Source organism: Pinus tabuliformis, chromosome 5_1 (assembly GCF_031772625.1).
Source record: "Pinus tabuliformis cultivar Carrire ecotype Pingquan chromosome 5_1, CPIR1, whole genome shotgun sequence".
NCBI lineage: Eukaryota > Viridiplantae > Streptophyta > Pinopsida > Pinales > Pinaceae > Pinus > Pinus tabuliformis.
The window spans coordinates 803,317,665-803,325,066 of NC_142305.1; positions in this window are offsets into that span (position 1 = coordinate 803,317,665).

Here is a 7,402-nt window from a genome sequence, read left to right on the forward strand (position 1 = left end):
TGGCATGGAAGAAGTTGAGTATTTGGGCCACATTGTGGGGCGTGAAGGTGTCAAGGTGGACCCCAAAAAGATCCAGGCAATGCAAGAATGGCCTCAACCTAAGACCTTGAAGAGCTTGAGAGGATTTTTGGGTCTCACAGGCTATTATCGTGAATTTGTCCGCAAATATGGCCGCATAGCGAAGCCCCTCACTCAACTCCTCAAGAAAAATTCCTTCTTCTGGAACGAGGAAGCACAACAGGCATTTACTACTCTCAAAAAATGTGTTCCACTCCAGTCTTAGCACTACCTGGCTTCACCAAATCCTTTGTCATTGAATGTGATGCTTCGGGTACAGGTATTGGGGCGGTCTTAATGCAGGAAGGGTGACCATTGGCCTTCACAAGCCAACAACTCAGTGGGAGGAACCTGGGCCAATCTACCTACGAGAAGGAAATGATGGCCATCTTACATTCAGTCGAGACCTGGCGACCTTACTTATTGGGGCGACGTTTCCAAATCCGCACAGATCATCACAATCTTAAATATTTTTTTGAGCAATGCCTATCCTCCCCACAACAAAATAAATGGTTAGCCAAAATGCTGGGATATGATTATGAGATCATTTACAAGAAAGGGAAAGACAACAGTGTAGCAGATGCATTATCTCGCCAATTAAGGAGGAGGAAAGTACTCTGCTCGCAATTTCCCTCCCCATTCCAGATTGGATTGAAGAGGCTCGCAGGGAATGGTTTTCACACCTCAGGCTCTCCCAACTCATTTCTCAATTGCAGGTCGATCCTAATTCCAGCAAGGGCTACTCGTGGCAGAATGATATTCTTCGCTACAAGGACAGAGTTGTAATATCACCAACATCCACCCTCAAAAGTCGCATTTTGGCAGAATTGCACTCATCTCCCATTGCAGGACATTCAGGCTTTCAGAAGACGTATGCTCGCACGAGAAGATCATTTTTTTGGACAGGCATGAAACAGGACATCCTTACTTTCGTAGCAGAATGTGATGTCTGTCAACGCCACAAAGGGGAAACCGTCAACACACCAGGCTCATTACAACCATTGCCCATTCCGGCATCAATTTGGACGGAGGTTTCTATGGATTTAATTACAGGTCTTTCAAAGTCAGGGAACAAGTCAGTCATCATGGTGGTTGTGGACCGACTGTTGAAGTATGCTCATTTCTGCGCCCTACCCCACCCGTTTACACCAACTTTGGTTGCTCAATCTTTCATGGATCAGATCTTCAAAATTGCATGGCATGCCCACTTCTATTGTGTTCGACCGCGACCCGATCTTCACCAGTAATTTTTGGCAGGAACTCTTCAGAATACAAGGCACTCAACTCAAACTTAGTACTTCATATCATCCGCAAACAGATGGTCAAACCGAAGCCGTCAACAAATGTCTAGAAACCTACCTTAGGTGTTTCACTTCAGAAAAGCAACACCTTTGGGTACAGTGGTTACCTCTGGCTGAATGGTGGTATAACACCAACTATCATGCCACCACCAAAATGACTCCCTATGAAGCTGTCTATGGTCAACTTCCACCTTCCCCTACTTCTTATCTCAAGGGGTGCTCCAAAGTACAAGCAGTGGATCAACTCCTACAACACTGCGCAACCATGCTCGCCCATCTTAGAGAGAATCTTCATCAAGCTCAGAACCGCATGAAGCAACAGGCTGACCAACATCGCTCAGAGCGCCAATTTCAAGAAGGGGATCAGGTCTTTTTAAGGGTGCAACCATATAAGAAAACATCACTCAAAGACAAGGGTTGTCAAAAGCTCTCTCCAAAATTCTACAGACCATTCCAAGTACTTCAGCGCATTGGAGAAGTGGCTTACAAGTTGGTTTTGCCACCTACGGAAAAAATCCATCCAGTTTTCCATGTATCGTGCCTCAAGAAAGTGATTGGGAACAATTGCCGAGTCCAAACTAGTCTACCTGAATTTGACGAAGAAGGGTCAATCTGGCTTCAACCCGAACAGGTTCTAGATACACGAGACAAGCACCTGTGCGGCCGCAGGATTAAGGAAGTCCTCGTCAAATGGAAAGACACCTCTCCGGAAGATGCAACTTGGGAACCAGCCACTATTCTTCAGCAGTTTCCGCAGCTTCAGCCTTGAGGACAAGGCTAGTCTTAAGGGGGAGGGCATGTTAGGGTCCCACCCTAACCCCCTTATTTATGTCATGGGATCACGTCATAGTCAAGAGTCAATAAAGCCCATATTAATATTTGTAAGTGGTTAACCCGCAATTAATGACGAGACCACAGTTAGTTGCAAATGAGCCGTAGTATTAGATAGATGGTATTAATAAAACCCATGGTATTGGCCCGTGGTATTGCATGTAAGAGTCATATATAAAGGATAGAGACTCCCTGCGAGGAGCATTGTGTCTTGTTTTTGTAATCGAGCTCTGCTCTATTGGAGGTTGCCCCCTCGAAGAGGCATGTGAACATTGCTCTCTGAATAATAAAATCATTGTTATTCTGTGTTCTGGGTATCTTTTCTTCGCATATTCTGTATTTGGGTATTATTTTGCAGGTTAAGAGCATAACAACTAAAAGTTGGAGTTTGAATGATTTATGTTGATGTGTATATGGATCTGTTGAAGAAGGCTGAACTGGAGATAGTAAAGGAGGCTAAAAAATGAAGGTCCCCTTCTCCCCCATGCTTGAGGAGTTGTATGTCCCCAAAGAAAGAAGGAAGACGACTATTGCAAATGATGATCAAGTTGCTATATGGCAACATTTATTGAAACAAGATGACTGCTATAGGAAAAGGAAATTCTGCTACAAATGTCCACACTGCTGCAAATCTGTACTAAGATAACAAAACTATATACTGTTCAACTGCTACACATGATGTGCAACACTGATTATGTGTATAAATGGTGTCATTGTCAAACATAAGAAAGAATCATTGGATTACCGACAATTGAGGAAGCCGTTAACCAATGCAAGATATCCCACCTTTTATGTCAATGGGAATCAAGGAACTAGGTACATTCTACTAGCAATGAATAGATTTTTCGAAGTCGAATGGAGTGTAGAATTCATCTAACAAGAAACATTGATGTATTCCCTTGGTAAATGACAAGGATACCTGCCATCAAGGCATGCATGATCCAAAGTAACTGATCTAAGCCTAGCCTTGGTCCCAAATAATTTGCTGATGTCGATGGGACAAAGCTTGTAGGATGGTGCGCCTTAAGGGATCCCACATCAACCAACACGAGTACAAGACATAATGATTTGAAATATACATGATTTGAGGAACTCATACAAATTTACAAACATTATTAGGAACTTTTCCCACCAGTTACCTAGTTTTCAAGCAAAGTCCCTGCCTAGTTGTGCCAGAAAAGCTGGTTTTCACAAAATGACTTATTTTCTCTTTGCTATTTTCATTTATTTATTTACAATACAAACTTTCCTATTATGCTGAAGAAAGGGAGATGAAATCCTTCAAGTGAAGGAGTACTTCCAACGAAGCCATGTGTGGAGTAGCTACAAGTAGACATTCATGCTCATATCTAACATATAAACTTAGAAGTGTACATGAGCATGAAAACCAACAAATTTACTTGGTATGACAACAAGATTTTTAGAAGAGGAGAATACTGCCTTGCTTTATTTGTTGGTCAGAACCAATGTTTGATGTAATCATGGTATTCCTAGTCCATTACTTGATTTGGCCCATGCTGCTCATCCTCTTCTTCCATGTCATGTTGATTGTTCTCCGTAGGGTGAGTAGTCTCTTGCTTAAATTCTGGATCTACTGATAGACATGTTAATAACTCCTTGATCTCAAGTTGCAGTGGATTTTATCCATTGATTATAGTGCATGATTCATTCGTCTCCTTAGATGACTCGTAATGGAAATCAAAAGAGACTTCCAAATTCTCTTGTGGTGGTGAAGAAATGGACAAGTTCTTGACTATTGTCAAGAAGTTCTCTTCCTGAGAGGTAGAGGTCAAGATCCCAACAACTGCTAGGGCTTGTGTGAGCTCCTTCATATTTATCATCTTCAGGTACACCTAATTTATTGACATTCCATGTCTCTACACACAAATTAGTAACGAGGGTTCTTACAACACCCCAAAATGATATAACATTAAAGATTGGAATCTGAAGATGAATTTAAAAGCCATATTGACTGAAGTAAAGCTCACCACACTTGAGAGTGAATCAAAATACTATTTATTCTATTAAAATCAAAGCAATTCGGAGATTAAATATCTCAGAGAGTGTTTTAGACTATTCTAAGGCCTAAGCTTCTTGTGAGGCTTAGCTATGGTTCCTGTAGATGTGTCTTACTAAGTCTGTGAGATTTAGAAACTTTGTGAATTACATGAAATGCCGAAGTTAAATCAAATTGATTCTACTTCTACGCATAAAGGAGAGGAAATAAAAGTTCAAAGATAAGCAAAAGCAATCAAACTTTGGAGCAACCCCACCATAGTGGATGCATGGCTCTTCACTCACGTCTTAACATACTCTCTCCACCCTTTCATTGCCATGCAATACCATTGAATATCTATTAATAAAAATCTTATCTAAGCCAAAATACAACTCCCCGAAAATGACGCCAAAATGTTGGGACTTTTAATCGATAATTAATTTTGCTAATATTTAATTGTCAATCAAAGGCTCGTAAACACGAGTTGTACTACCCTTTTAGCTCAGGTTAATGGTCAGGATATATAAGTTTCCTTAATAATAATGGTTTTAAAGAAACAAAATGATACCTTAAAAAAATTCCCTAAATTTATAAACGAAATTGAATTGATGTCACTCTGCTTGTAAAACCAAATCTATGTTACTGTTTTAGAAAGTGAACTAATTCTAAATTATCCTATGCTATCAAATTGAATTGAATCTACTCAAACCAAAGCAAATATTGTACTCAAAGCCTATTTGAAGCTAAATTATTACTTTAACTATGATAAGACTACAAAACCATTCCTACTTATGAAATTTAAACGTTCACACTTATCAACACTTCTCAACTATTATAATTAAATGGAAACTATCAAATCTATCTAATGTCTAGAGTCCTGATTTAAAAAACATTCAAACATTGAAATGCAGAGACTATCTATCAAAACAATTGAGATCCTACAAGAATTTGATCAAACCAAACTAACTACAACACTCACACTATTCCTATTAACTCAAAATATCTCACTACTTAGCAAAAGGAATTGATAAACCAAGACCACATTCTGCCAAATGAAAGTACAATTCAATCCTCGCGCTATAAATCTATTTGGTTCTATTCTATTACTACAATGATTTGAAGTACTGTTGCGTAGCTAAATATTTAACATGACTCAGTTTTATGACTACTGTTGCAAACATGCAGAAGCAATCTTATGATACAATCTCAAAGACCCTAAAACTCCAAATCATGCTCTGTTTCTAATTTATGTTTATCAATGCATGAGAGTTTCACACTTGGTCCAATTCACAATTCACCAATTGAACTCACACAAGTCCTAATTTTTCTCAAAGGTTAATGATACACTTGCGTTCAACATAAGAGATTTAAGTATGCTCTGCGTATAGGGATTTAATACATCAACAAGCATTCATGATGCTAATCTAACGAGTTAGAGCGATACTTTGTGAAGGTTAAGCACATGGAAAATTTTAGGGGCGAATGTTCACCCTTTGGAAAAATTTAGGGGTTTTAAATTTTTAGTGGGCGCATACTTTGTATCATAGTACATTTTTACAAATCGCCTCAAATAGCCTACCTTATTTTAAGGGAGAGGGTAAGAAAGATAAATTTAGCCCTTGAAATTAGGAGTTACAACCTTCCATTCGCCCTAATTTTCAAGAATAGGTTTTATTTAAGTGAATCTTTTTTTTTTTTTTACAAAGTCGGTTACTCATATATTATAAAAGCGAACTAAAAAAAAAGACCTATTACAAGAGGGAGGAAGTTCTGAGAGCTGAGGCACAAAATTGGGTACACAGACCCATGATCCTCGAAGCTTCTCTTGATTGAACACAAAGCTTGAAATAAACGGCTATATTGCCTTACATAGGATCCTCCTAACCAAGAAAATTTGCAGTGCATATTATTGAGGGAGATGCTGAGTGACCGAGTCTTCCTTGGGCTGATCTTTCCGGGCGCTTGCTCTTTTTGAGGCTTCAGCCTGCTGGCTTTCAGTGAGGGAACGGAGATGAACGATAACTGCCTCCATATGGATGCAGCGATCCTTTAGTTCTTCGATCTCCTTTTTTCTTTTTTCCGGCTTCTTTCTCGTGGAGATTCTATCAACATGGTAGTCTTCTGTTAGCTCCTTCACCTGTTTGATCAGGCTATTTATCATGATGGTATGTGCCTTGCACATATTACATTCCTTGTTGTTGAATATGTGTCCCAGGGGGTCTCTGTTCTGCGCCTGGTTTGCTGGATGGTTTGGTTGATCCTCCATCGAGTTTGCCTGACAGCTACTGGCTATAATAATCCAAAATGAAGAGGGAGGATTATCCGCGCCGAGGGGAGCAGGGAGGCGGCGGTGCTGAAGATGGAGGAGGGAAGAACTCGGGAACTTGGAGAAGGCGCTGCTGTAAACACAGAAATCACTGTTAGATTGAAACAAAAAAACTTGCTGCGCAGCTAAGCTTACCCCGGAGCACGAATTGGAACCCGGATCTCTGAGTGAGCAAAGAGCCTCTCTCCGACACCTGAGCTTTGATCTTCTGGCTTGACCTTGAGCAGATGATCTCTTTACCTTCTCTTTGCAATAAATAGAAGAGGAGGGGTCCGATTTTCGATTTAGCTGAGTCTGAATGAATCGGATCTTGTCTGAAGCTCGGTCAATATTCATGATTCCTATGCTGTCCTTTTGCTTACCAGGGCCATGGGTTCGGCCGAAATCGCAGAACCTGCCTACGTTGGAGAGGTGATTGATCACGCAAATTTTGAGGAAGATTATCAGTTCTGAGCCCCTGTCACGAGTGTATCTGTCATTGTGCCAACCGATGAGATATGGGGATTTAGCAGAAGATTCGAGGTGACTTCTCCATTGGGCTGCAGCGATGGAGAGCTTGTTCTTAAGGAATCTCTTTATTGTAGATTGTGTCATTTTCTTTGACCTGTCCCGATTTCCTCTTAACCGCCTGGTTCGCTTGCTCATCGGCCTCCTTATTATTACATCTTAGAACATGCTTAAAGATCGCATCCCCTATTGCTTTGGTGTTTTCCAGAGTTCTACTTTTTATGTTATTCAGCGCCAATTGCTTGAAGTCCTTCCCTGTGGCCATGGCTGCAATTATTATTGCAGAATCCCCTATAATGAGGAGGTTCTGTAAACCCAGTTTCTTTGAGATAAGAGATCCCAGGAAGAGGCTATATGCCTCAGCTTTGTTGTTTGTCATTTGGC